The 12656-nt window shown below is 50.7% G+C and overlaps 1 protein-coding gene across 1 annotated transcript in view; it reads left to right on the top strand.

Annotated features, from left to right (window-relative positions):
- Positions 1–6581: 6581 nt before the first annotated feature.
- STIL (STIL centriolar assembly protein) overlaps positions 6582–12656 on the top strand; it is a 121238-nt gene continuing 115163 nt past the window's right edge. Inside the window, exon 1 of the mRNA XM_063939594.1 lies at positions 6582–6862. The gene's annotated coding sequence lies outside the window, so the exon portion shown is untranslated. The remainder of the gene's footprint in view (positions 6863–12656) is intronic.

Raw genomic sequence — 12656 nt, forward strand, 5'->3', positions numbered from 1 at the left:
ATATATAATATAATGACGGACCTGCTGGACACTGTCAGCAGACTCCTAAACTACTAGTATGAAGAAGATAGAAAAAAAAACCCCACCACAGGTAGGTATACAATTATGGACGAGCACTGACGACACAGAGGTAGCTACAGCCGTCGACTACCGTACTGCGTCTGCTAGTATAGAGATGATAATGATATAAAAAATATATATATATCACTACTGCAGGTATATATAATATAATGACGGACCTGCTGGACACTGTCAGCAGACTCCTAAACTACTAGTATGAAGAAGATAGAAAAAAAAACCCCACCACAGGTAGGTATACAATTATGGACGAGCACTGACGACACAGAGGTAGCTACAGCCGTGGACTACCGTACTGCGTCTGCTAGTATAGAGATGATAATGATATAAAAAATATATATATATCACTACTGCAGGTATATATAATATAATGACGGACCTGCTGGACACTGTCAGCAGACTCCTAAACTACTAGTATGAAGAAGATAGAAAAAAAAACCCCACCACAGGTAGGTATACAATTATGGACGAGCACTGACGACACAGAGGTAGCTACAGCCGTGGACTACCGTACTGCGTCTGCTAGTATAGAGATGATAATGATATAAAATATATATATATATCACTACTGCAGGTATATATAATATAATGACGGACCTGCTGGACACTGTCAGCAGACTCCTAAACTACTAGTATGAAGAAGATAGAAAAAAAAACCCCACCACAGGTAGGTATACAATTATGGACGAGCACTGACGACACAGAGGTAGCTACAGCCGTGGACTACCGTACCGCGTCTGCTAGTATAGAGATGATAATGATATAAAAAATATATATATATCACTACTGCAGGTATATATAATATAATGACGGACCTGCTGGACACTGTCAGCAGACTCCTAAACTACTAGTATGAAGAAGATAGAAAAATAAACCCCACCAGAGGTAGGTATACAATTATGGACGAGCACTGACGACACAGAGGTAGCTACAGCCGTGGACTACCGTACTGCGTCTGCTAATATAGAGATGATAAAGATGATAGAGATGAACAAAAAAAATATAACACTACTGCAGGTAAATATTTATATAATATAATGAATGACGGACCTGCTGGACACTGTCAGCAGAATGCGTTTATAGAATAAAAAAAAAAAACACCACAGGAGTGTTTAACTTTTTCAGGCAGACAATATACTGGTGGTCACGGGTCAGTCACACTGGCAGCAAAAGTGTGCACTGTACTCCTGCTATAACTGCACCCCAGTCTCCCCCACAATTCAGCTGTGTGAGCAGTGAGCACTCAGCACAGTCAGATATACAAGATGATATTATCATGCAGCACACTGAGGCTGAGCACAGATATGGTATGTGACTGTGTATCGTTTTTTTTCAGGCAGAGAACGGATTATATTAAATAATAAATAAAACTGGTGGTGGTCACTAGTAACTATCAGCAAAACTCTGCACTCTGAGTACTCCTAATGCTCCCCAAAATTACTAAGTTAGTAGTAAATCAACTCAAGTGTCTTTATCTATTCTAACGGAGAGGACGCCAGCCACGTCCTCTCCCTATCAATCTCAATGCACGTGTGAAAATGGCGGCGACGCGCGGCTCCTTATATAGAATCCGAGTCTTGCAATAGAATACGAGCCTCGCGAGAATCCAACAGCGGGATGATGACGTTCGGGCGCGCTCGGGTTAACCGAGCAAGGCGGGAAGATCCGAGTCTGCCTCGGACCCGTGTAAAAAGGCTGAAGTTCGGGGGGGTTCGGATTCCGAGGAACCGAACCCGCTCATCTCTAGTTTTTTGCATCCCTGCGATCAGGTAGTCGACGCCTACTTGGGGAGGGTATAGAGTGTGTGCAGGTATGTGATCGCATTTGAAGCAGAACTGCAAAAACATCAGTTTGTGCAGTTTCTGCACAGCCCAGGACTCACTCAGGCGCTGCGATGATCAGGGCCGGAACTGACGTCAGAATACCTCCCTCCAAACGCCTGGTCCCTCCTGCGTTTTCCTGGACACTCCTCAAAAACGGTCAGTTGCCACCCACAAACACCCTCTTCCTGTCAATCTCCTTGTGATCGCCCGTGCGTTCGGAAATTTTGCACCATCCCGTCGCTGACCGGCAATCCCCGTTGCTGCAGTCCGTTGCGCCTGCGCATTGCGGTGCATACACATGCGCAGTTCAGATCTGATCGCAGGCTGTGAAATAACACAGCCTAGCAATCAGGGCTGAATTACCCCCCACAGTCTCTATGATGCACAGAGTTCTCCCTCTGTATCCAGGAAGCGGAGGAGGCATTTCGTTCGGTAGCTTTAGGTCCAGTGGCACCGCTTCTCCCACCTGTGGCTGCTGCGTGTGTGTGTGCGGCTCTTCTCCCAGTGACGGTCTCACGGTCAGTCTCACTCTCACCAGTACCTGGCAGCATCTAATAGTAACAGCTCAGCACCCTTCCTGCCTGTCTCCAGCACTGCACTCTCACCATATGAGTGCTATACAAACCTACCTAGGTGTTTAGTATGAAATACCTACAATCAAAATCCCGACAGTCAAAATCCCGACACGGTCAAAATACCGACATTTAAAATATTGACAGGTAAAAAAGTCGACACATGTTTTTCATATGGGCAGTATGGATGGTGCAATGGTTAGCATTACTGCCTCACAGCACTGAGGTCATGGTTTTTATTCCCACCATGGCCCTAACTGTGTGGAGTTTGTATATTCTCCCTGTACTTGCGTGGGTTTCCTCCGGGTACTCTGGTTTCCTCCCACAATCCAAAAATATACTGGTAGGTCAATTGGATCCCAACAAAAAATTAACCCTAGTGTGTGTGTACATGTGATAGGGAATATAGATTGTAAGCTCCACTGGGGCAGGGACCGATGTTAATGAGCAAATATTCACTGTAAAGCACTACGGAATATGTGTGCACTATATAAATAACTGGTAATTAATAATAAATATATTTTTTGGTGTGTATGTCAACACAGGTCGACATGGACATAGTATAAGTGTACCACTTCCCCTCGCATGACTCGCTTCGCTCGCCATGCTTCGGGCACGGTGCCTCACTACACTCCGCACACTTTTATATTCCCCCCTCCAGGTCCACTGGGATGGTAAAGTATGAACAAGTCGGTTTCAATAAGAAAATCATGAAAAACTCATGTTGACTTTTCGACATTTTAAATCGAGATTTAGACTGTCGGTCAATTGTTGTCGGTATTTTGACCGTCAGAATTTTGATTGTAGGAAAATTGACCCCATCCCCTATCCAGGAATGGATGCACACAGTGGCGTAACTACTGCCCCCGCAGTCATCGCGGTGGCTTGGAGGCGCAGGGCTGCGGGGGGCGCCGCCACTGATTTAGCGCAGATTGACATGCGGACGAGCCGTCCGCATGTCAATCTGCTGTCTCCTCTCCCTCCTTCCCTCCGCTGCTGTGATGGAGGGACACGGAGGGCACAGCGCGCGCCTCTCCTGTGTCCCTCCTGCGTCTCCGGCGGGTCTAATAAATGAAGTGCCGATCGTGAGCTCTGATTGGCTCACGTACCGGCACTTCATTTAACAGACCCACCGGAGACGCAGGAGGGACGCAGGAGGGACACAGGAGAGGCACCCGCTGTGCCCTCCGTGTCCCTCCATCACAAAACAGTGGTTGGAGCGGGGGGGGGGAGAGTTTAACTGGCACTGGGGGAGCATATTCGGCACAGGGGGAGGGGGAGCATATTTTGCACATCGGGGGGAATATCTGCACTGGGGGCATATGTGGCACTGGGGGGGGGGGGTATATATGTACCTGGCACATGGGGGGGGGCTATATTTGGCACTGGGGGCATGTCAGTACCTGGCACTGTGGGGGAATATCTTGCACTGGGGGCATATGTGGCGCTGGGGGGGTATATGTGTACCTGGCACATGGGGGGGGCTATATTTGGCACTGGAGGCATGTGAGTACCTGGCACTGTAGGGGAATATCTGGCACTGGGGGCATATGTGGCACTGGGAGCACAGCCCTAGCAACAAGCACTACCCCCTAGCAACGAGCATGACACCCAGTGCATGAAACCCCCAGCAACGAGCATGACACCCAGTGCATGAAACCCCTGGCAACAAGCATGACACCCTGAGCATGAAAACCCCTGGCACCGTGCATGGAACCAAGAGCATGAAACCCCTGGCAACGAGCAGGTAATTTAAAAGTAATTAGAAGCCTTACTGTAGGACTTAATGTGTAATGGGCATTACGGTGTGTGGCATAATGTATCATGGACATTGCGGTGTGTGTCATAATGTGTCACAGGCATTATGGTGTGTGGCATACTATATCACGGGCATTGTGGTATAATGTCTCAGGATCATTGCGGTGTGTGTCATAATGTGTCACAGACATTGTATGTGCTATAATGTATCAGGGGCATTGCAGTGTGTAGCATAATGTATAACGGGCATTGCGATTCCTGTCATAATGTGTCACAGGCATTACGGTGTGTGGCATAATGTATCATGGACATTGCGGTGTGTGTCATAATGTGTCACAGGCATTATGGTGTGTGGCATACTATATCACGGGCATTGTGGTATAATGTCTCAGGATCATTGCGGTGTGTGTCATAATGTGTCACAGACATTGTATGTGCTATAATGTATCAGGGGCATTGCAGTGTGTAGCATAATGTATAACGGGCATTGCGATGCCTGTCATAAATAATGTGTCACAGGCATTAGGGTGTGTGGCATAATGTGTCGGGGGCATTACAGTGTGTGCATATTGTGTCATGGGCATTATTGTGGTGTGTGGCATAATGTCTAAGGGCCATTGCAGTATGTGGCATAATGTATACTGGCCATTACTATAAGGAGGAAAAATGACAAATAATGTAAGGGGCATGAATCAGGATTATTTTTCTTTCCTGTGGCGGCCAACGTCTGGGCGTGCAGGTTGCAAAACCGGGGTATCAGGTAGTCTTTTCCTGCAATGCCACGCCCCTTTATGCGAAGCCACACCCATTTCAATGAAGTCACACCCCTTTTTTGTGGCACGCGCGCATGTTTAACCCTTTACTAGTGCCAATTATGGGGGATGGGGGGGGGGGGGGGGCGCCAGAGAATTTTTTGGCTTGGGGGAGAAACATTTCTAGTTACGCCACTGGATGCACAACTCTGTGCTGTGTCCTCCTCTGCTCTGAGTCCCTGCTAGGAGAGGAGGGAACGGAACGCTGCTGCTTGTTCTAACACCCTGTGGGTACCTTCACGGAAGCAGAGGGAGGGGACCCCTAAGGCATGCTGCTCTATGAGGGTTCCTCAGCGGTTCCTGAGAGACACTTTGAGAGGCAGGGCCAGATTATAGGCTGGGGCAGGTGGAGTCAATTTTTTTTGATGGTATGGGATTTCAACACAACACTGTTGCCAGGTTGCCCCACAAATCTTAATCCAGCCCTGGCCTTGAGTACCGTGGGGCAGATGTATTAAGCAGTGGTGGGATTCAAATACATTAACAACAGCTTCTATGTAATAATGACCATTTTAAGTATACCAAAAGATATACCGAAAGGTAGTTTAATAATTCATGTATTTAATACTCAAAAAGAACAATAAAAGAGGTACACAAAACTAGATTATGTTATAAGAAAGAGTTTTAAAATATTAATGAAAAAATATTAAATAATACTTTACAGCACAGACCGCAACAGGGCTGAGCGTTTCTGTGTAGCACTGCGAGAGTTCCTCCGCGCCTGGCCCACCCTCTCTCAGCGTCTTGACATGCTTACTGCGCATGCCAGGACTCGGGACACTAGGGAGAGGAGGTGTCAGTAGGCCAGGGCCGGGCGCGGGGGAATTCTGCAGTGGTACACAAACACAGATGCTCAGCCCTGTTACAGTCGCCGGTCTATGCTGGCCGGCGGGTGTGCGGGCGGCAGCTCAGGCTATGACAGAGGGCTCCGCCACTGGTTCTGAAACGCCGTTCGGAATGGCGTTCTGGCGCAAATATAGCCCTGGCGGCGCTCATTAGCAAACAGTTCTCAGAACCATACCTAATATTAGGTATCGGTTCTGCAGAACCGGTGCGAACCGGCTGAATCCCACCACTGGTATTAAGCCTGCAGAAGTAATAAAGCAGTGATAAGTGCAAGGTGCTAACGCACAAGCCAATCAGTGATAAACCAGGGATAAGTGCAAGGTGATATCGCACCAGCCAATCAGCTCCTAAATGTAAATTTACATTAGAAGCTCATTGGTTGGTGCGTTATCCCCTTGTACTTATCACTGCTTTATCACTGCTCCAGGCTTAATACATCTGCCCCCGTGTTTGAGAACCACTGCATACTAATCATAGAGCCAATACAATGATCATGTGGTCTCGCTCCAAAGTCATACAGCGCGTTCCAGAATAAATCATATGACTGGACAGAGTCCAGCGTCTGCACTGTTGCCAGGTAACCAGACTCCTGTCACTAGAACGCATGCGCTGACCTTTCCACGCTCGTCTCCCTCTCTGCTGCCGTTAGCTGCTTTGAATTGAAGTGCTGTGATTGGCTGACGATTTGCCGTGTCGTAATTATTATTGGGTGAGACTGTCCGTGAGTCTCCACTGATTGGTTTAGGGGCGGGAATAGCGTCCCCGGGCCCTGGGGAAGTACTGGCGCCATATTAGCAGTGCCAGCAGCTGGTGGATGTGGTGTGTGAGAAGGGACCGGTAACTGTCACTGTGTATCACGTAGACCCCTCCCTGGGGAGCTGCCGCCACCCTTACCGCCCAGGCGCGTTACCGTAGTGTCCTGCAGGATCGGGATAACAAGCAGACAGGCGACTGCATCCATGCTGAGCTCCAGGTGAGTCCTGTGTTATATCCTCATACCGGAGATCACTGGTGCAGGCGTATGCCGTATATACCGGAGACCAGCGGTGCAGGCGTATGCCGTATATACCGGAGACCAGCGGTGCAGGCGTATGCCGTATATACCGGAGACCAGCGGTGCAGGCGTATGCCGTATATACCGGAGACCACCGGTGCAGGCGTATGCCGTATATACCGGAGGTCACTGGTGCAGTTGTGCACTGTATATCTCTATACTGGTGACCAGTTTTACAGATATGTACTAGTTATTTAGTTTTATATACACACACACGTGTGAGATGTACTACTTATACCAGAGATCACTGGTGTACAGATGTACTATATACGGGAAGCAGGGAATATACTACCGCATAGGATGCTGTACAATGCTGGTGCTGGAATACCTGCGCACCAGGCTTTTCTCCCTCTATGGGTGTCCATGATACCCATAGAGGGCTGTAGTATGGTATGCCGGTGGCTGGGCTCCTGGCGGCCCGCACACCGGCGCCGGAATGCCAACCGCCAGCATACAGACAGCTGGGTGAGTACAAATGAGCCCCTTGTGTGCTTGCGACACTGCGGGCATGGTGGCGCGCTATGCGTGCCACACTATCTATTCTCCCTCCAGGGGGATCATGGACCCCCAAGAGGGAGAAAAGTTGTCAGTATGCCGGCGGTCGGGATTCCGGCGCCGATATACTGTGCGCCGGGATCCCAGCAGCCGGCAAACTAAATACCACCCCCATAGAGAGAGATTATAAACTGTGGCGAGTCAGTGTGCCCGCAAGGGGCTTGCAAGCGCCGTGGATTGGTGGTCCAGGACCAATTCAAATTATTTATGGTCCCAGTAATAGGCAAAACCAAGTGCTGCTGGTCAGTCATAAATCACGTGGACAAACAGAAGCAAATCTTGTCCCTCACTACACAATTGAACGTGAGGATGACAAATAAACACTATTTAATTTATTTCTCAATAAGAAACATTTGGTCTAGGGGTGCTGTTAAAAATATTCTGATACTCCTATGGCTCCGTGATTCAAAAAAGTTTGGGAACCACTGTACTAGTACATATGTACTATTTATACCATATCACTGGTACAGATATGTACTATATATACTGGTGAAGATGAGTATGCCAGTGATCAGCACTGCAGATGTGTAACTCTCCTGGCTCTGCCTGTGCTGTTATAGTATGTTCTACATTTGTGGTATTAAAACTGTACATGAGATGTTTGCATATACAATTCACCATTATGTGTATTGCGGTCCTAATGTTGTGACTCTGATTTCTGTATAAATCCTATTTAATGTTGACTCTAGGCACCCACACTATACTGACCCTATTTAATGTTGACTCTAGGCACCCACACTATACTGACCATTATGTGACAAATGCAAGTCTGCAATAAGTTGCAATGTAGGGTGCTACTTAACACATGATAAGAAACATACATTGACCCCCAAGTTCTGTTGCATATTCTCCGTACTCCACTTGCCCCTCCTTCGAATTGTGCTGCCTTATTTGTGTTTGTATACATAAAGTTGCCTGAGTTCAGTACTGGTCCACCTTGGTCGCTAATCACCACCAGTGGAAGTGGTGCCAGCCTGGTCCCAGAGGCAGGGGCGTATCTACCCATTGGCCGGTATCCGTTCGCATGGTCGACCATGTTATGGTCGACAGTCATTAGGTTGACATGGTCGACATGGACACATGGTCGACACATGAAAAGGTCGACATGAGTTTTTTTAACTTTTTTTTCTTTTTCTTTTGGGGAACTTTTCCATACTTTACGATCCACATGGACTACGATTGGAACGGTAAAGTGTGCCGAGCGAAGCGAAGGCACCATGCCCGAAGCATGGCGAGCGGACGCGGTGCACTAATTGGGGTTCCCAGTCACTTTACGCAAAAAACGACACCAAAAAAAGTTAAAAAACTCATGTCGACCATTTTCATGTGTCGACCATGTCAATGTCGACCAACAGTGGTCAACCTAATGACTGTCGACCATAACATGGTCGACCATTCATACCGGAACCCCATTGGCCAGGATGGCACTCGCCAGGGGTGCCGCCCGGCAGTGCCACCCGTGGCCAGGGGGTAGTCTCACATTGTAGAGGCAGAACCAGTCTTCCCCACCCCCCATGCAGTTCCTCACCCACAGTGAAGCCCGACAACAACTACAGCAGGCAGTAGTGGCAGCCAGTGTTAGTTGCCCTGGCGGCTCCGCACAGCACTACAATAAAGAAACTGCATAAACTACAGCTACCATAAGCCCTTGTTGCTGTGAGCTCTGGCAGCAAGGGCTGCCGGATGCTGTAGTTTATGAAGAGTTTCTCTACTGTAGTGCAGATGTGAAGCCGCCGGACACCAGCGCACAAAACACTGGTCCTCCCCGTACTGCATATGCACGAGACCTGGCGCCTCTTCCTGTCTGTCCGTGGGCAGGAGCGGTCAGTGGGGAGTCCGGTCAATAGGAGCGCTGCATCTGGTGATCACGCATCTTGTGGGTCCTAAGGCCTCCAGCAGCTGCACTCGTGCCACAACCAAATCCCTGCTACAGTCCAGTGCCTCAGCCCTGCTGCTGGGGAACAGATTGGTTCTCACTGCTACTTTGAGGGGTGTAATTATCCATACACAGTTCAGGTGAGCTGCAGTACTGTATGTGGCCTGGGGGAAGAGGGCATGGGGTTAAGGTTTAGGGGCTGTGTACTAGTCTGGGGGAGTGGACAGTTCAGGTGAGGTGCTGTGTAGTATTCTGGTGGGGGTCAAGTCAGGTGAGGGGCCATGTAGTATACGGGGGGGCAGTTCAGGTGAGGGGCCGTGTAGTATACTGGGGGGGGCAGTTCAGGTGAGGGGCTGTGTAGTATTCTGGGTGGGGGGCAGTTTAGGTGGGGGGCAGTTTAGGTGAGGGGCTGTGTAGTATTCTGGGTGGGGGGCAGTTTAGGTGAGGGGCTGTGTAGTATTCTGGGTGGGGGGCAGTTTAGGTGAGGGGCTGTGTAGTATTCTGGGTGGGGGGCAGTTTAGGTGAAGGGCTGTGTAGTATTCTGGGTGGGGGGCAGTTTAGGTGAGGGGCTGTGTAGTATTCTGGGTGGGGGGCAGTTTAGGTGAGGGGCTGTGTAGTATTCTGGGTGGGGGGCAGTTTAGGTGAGGGGCTGTGTAGTATTCTGGGTGGGGGGCAGTTTAGGTGAGGGGCTGTGTAGTATTCTGGGTGGGGGGCAGTTTAGGTGAGGGGCTGTGTAGTATTCTGGGTGGGGGGCAGTTTAGGTGAGGGGCTGTGTAGTATTCTGGGTGGGGGGCAGTTTAGGTGAGGGGCTGTGTAGTATTCTGGGTGGGGGGCAGTTTAGGTGAGGGGCTGTGTAGTATTCTGGGTGGGGGGCTGTTTAGGTGAGGGGCTGTGTAGTATTCTGGGTGGGGGGCTGTTTAGGTGAGGGGCTGTGTAGTATTCTGGGTGGGGGGCTGTTTAGGTGAGGGGCTGTGTAGTATTCTGGGTGGGGGGCAGTTTAGGTGAGGGGCTGTGTAGTATTCTGGGTGGGGGGCTGTTTAGGTGAGGGGCTGTGTAGTATTCTGGGTGGGGGGCAGTTTAGGTGAGGGGCTGTGTAGTATTCTGGGTGGGGGGCAGTTTAGGTGAGGGGCTGTGTAGTATTCTGGGTGGGGGGCAGTTTAGGTGAGGGGCTGTGTAGTATTCTGGGTGGGGGGCAGTTTAGGTGAGGGGCTGTGTAGTATTCTGGGTGGGGGGCAGTTTAGGTGAGGGGCTGTGTAGTATTCTGGGTGGGGGGCAGTTTAGGTGAGGGGCTGTGTAGTATTCTGGGTGGGGGGCAGTTTAGGTGAGGGGCTGTGTAGTATTCTGGGTGGGGGGCAGTTTAGGTGAGGGGCTGTGTAGTATTCTGGGTGGGGGGCAGTTTAGGTGAGGGGCTGTGTAGTATTCTGGGTGGGGGGCAGTTTAGGTGAGGGGCTGTGTAGTATTCTGGGTGGGGGGCAGTTTAGGTGAGGGGCTGTGTAGTATTCTGGGTGGGGGGCAGTTTAGGTGAGGGGCTGTGTAGTATTCTGGGTGGGGGGCAGTTTAGGTGAGGGGCTGTGTAGTATTCTGGGTGGGGGGCAGTTTAGGTGAGGGGCTGTGTAGTATTCTGGGTGGGGGGCAGTTTAGGTGAGGGGCTGTGTAGTATTCTGGGTGGGGGGCAGTTTAGGTGAGGGGCTGTGTAGTATTCTGGGTGGGGGGCAGTTTAGGTGAGGGGCTGTGTAGTATTCTGGGTGGGGGGCAGTTTAGGTGAGGGGCTGTGTAGTATTCTGGGTGGGGGGCAGTTTAGGTGAGGGGCTGTGTAGTATTCTGGGTGGGGGGCAGTTTAGGTGAGGGGCTGTGTAGTATTCTGGGTGGGGGGCAGTTTAGGTGAGGGGCTGTGTAGTATTCTGGGTGGGGGGCAGTTTAGGTGAGGGGCTGTGTAGTATTCTGGGTGGGGGGCAGTTTAGGTGAGGGGCTGTGTAGTATTCTGGGTGGGGGGCAGTTTAGGTGAGGGGCTGTGTAGTATTCTGGGTGGGGGGCAGTTTAGGTGAGGGGCTGTGTAGTATTCTGGGTGGGGGGCAGTTTAGGTGAGGGGCTGTGTAGTATTCTGGGTGGGGGGCAGTTTAGGTGAGGGGCTGTGTAGTATTCTGGGTGGGGGGCAGTTTAGGTGAGGGGCTGTGTAGTATTCTGGGTGGGGGGCAGTTTAGGTGAGGGGCTGTGTAGTATTCTGGGTGGGGGGCAGTTTAGGTGAGGGGCTGTGTAGTATTCTGGGTGGGGGGCAGTTTAGGTGAGGGGCTGTGTAGTATTCTGGGTGGGGGGCAGTTTAGGTGAGGGGCTGTGTAGTATTCTGGGTGGGGGGCAGTTTAGGTGAGGGGCTGTGTAGTATTCTGGGTGGGGGGCAGTTTAGGTGAGGGGCTGTGTAGTATTCTGGGTGGGGGGCAGTTTAGGTGAGGGGCTGTGTAGTATTCTGGGTGGGGGGCAGTTTAGGTGAGGGGCTGTGTAGTATTCTGGGTGGGGGGCAGTTTAGGTGAGGGGCTGTGTAGTATTCTGGGTGGGGGGCAGTTTAGGTGAGGGGCTGTGTAGTATTCTGGGTGGGGGGCAGTTTAGGTGAGGGGCTGTGTAGTATTCTGGGTGGGGGGCAGTTTAGGTGAGGGGCTGTGTAGTATTCTGGGTGGGGGGCAGTTTAGGTGAGGGGCTGTGTAGTATTCTGGGTGGGGGGCAGTTTAGGTGAGGGGCTGTGTAGTATTCTGGGTGGGGGGCAGTTTAGGTGAGGGGCTGTGTAGTATTCTGGGTGGGGGGCAGTTTAGGTGAGGGGCTGTGTAGTATTCTGGGTGGGGGGCAGTTTAGGTGAGGGGCTGTGTAGTATTCTGGGTGGGGGGCAGTTTAGGTGAGGGGCTGTGTAGTATTCTGGGTGGGGGGCAGTTTAGGTGAGGGGCTGTGTAGTATTCTGGGTGGGGGGCAGTTTAGGTGAGGGGCTGTGTAGTATTCTGGGTGGGGGGCAGTTTAGGTGAGGGGCTGTGTAGTATTCTGGGTGGGGGGCAGTTTAGGTGAGGGGCTGTGTAGTATTCTGGGTGGGGGGCAGTTTAGGTGAGGGGCTGTGTAGTATTCTGGGTGGGGGGCAGTTTAGGTGAGGGGCTGTGTAGTATTCTGGGTGGGGGGCAGTTTAGGTGAGGGGCTGTGTAGTATTCTGGGTGGGGGGCAGTTTAGGTGAGGGGCTGTGTAGTATTCTGGGTGGGGGGCAGTTTAGGTGAGGGGCTGTGTAGTATTCTGGGTGGGGGGCAGTTTAGG

The sequence above is a fragment of the Pseudophryne corroboree genome, chromosome 9 (genome assembly GCF_028390025.1).
Source record: "Pseudophryne corroboree isolate aPseCor3 chromosome 9, aPseCor3.hap2, whole genome shotgun sequence".
NCBI lineage: Eukaryota > Metazoa > Chordata > Amphibia > Anura > Myobatrachidae > Pseudophryne > Pseudophryne corroboree.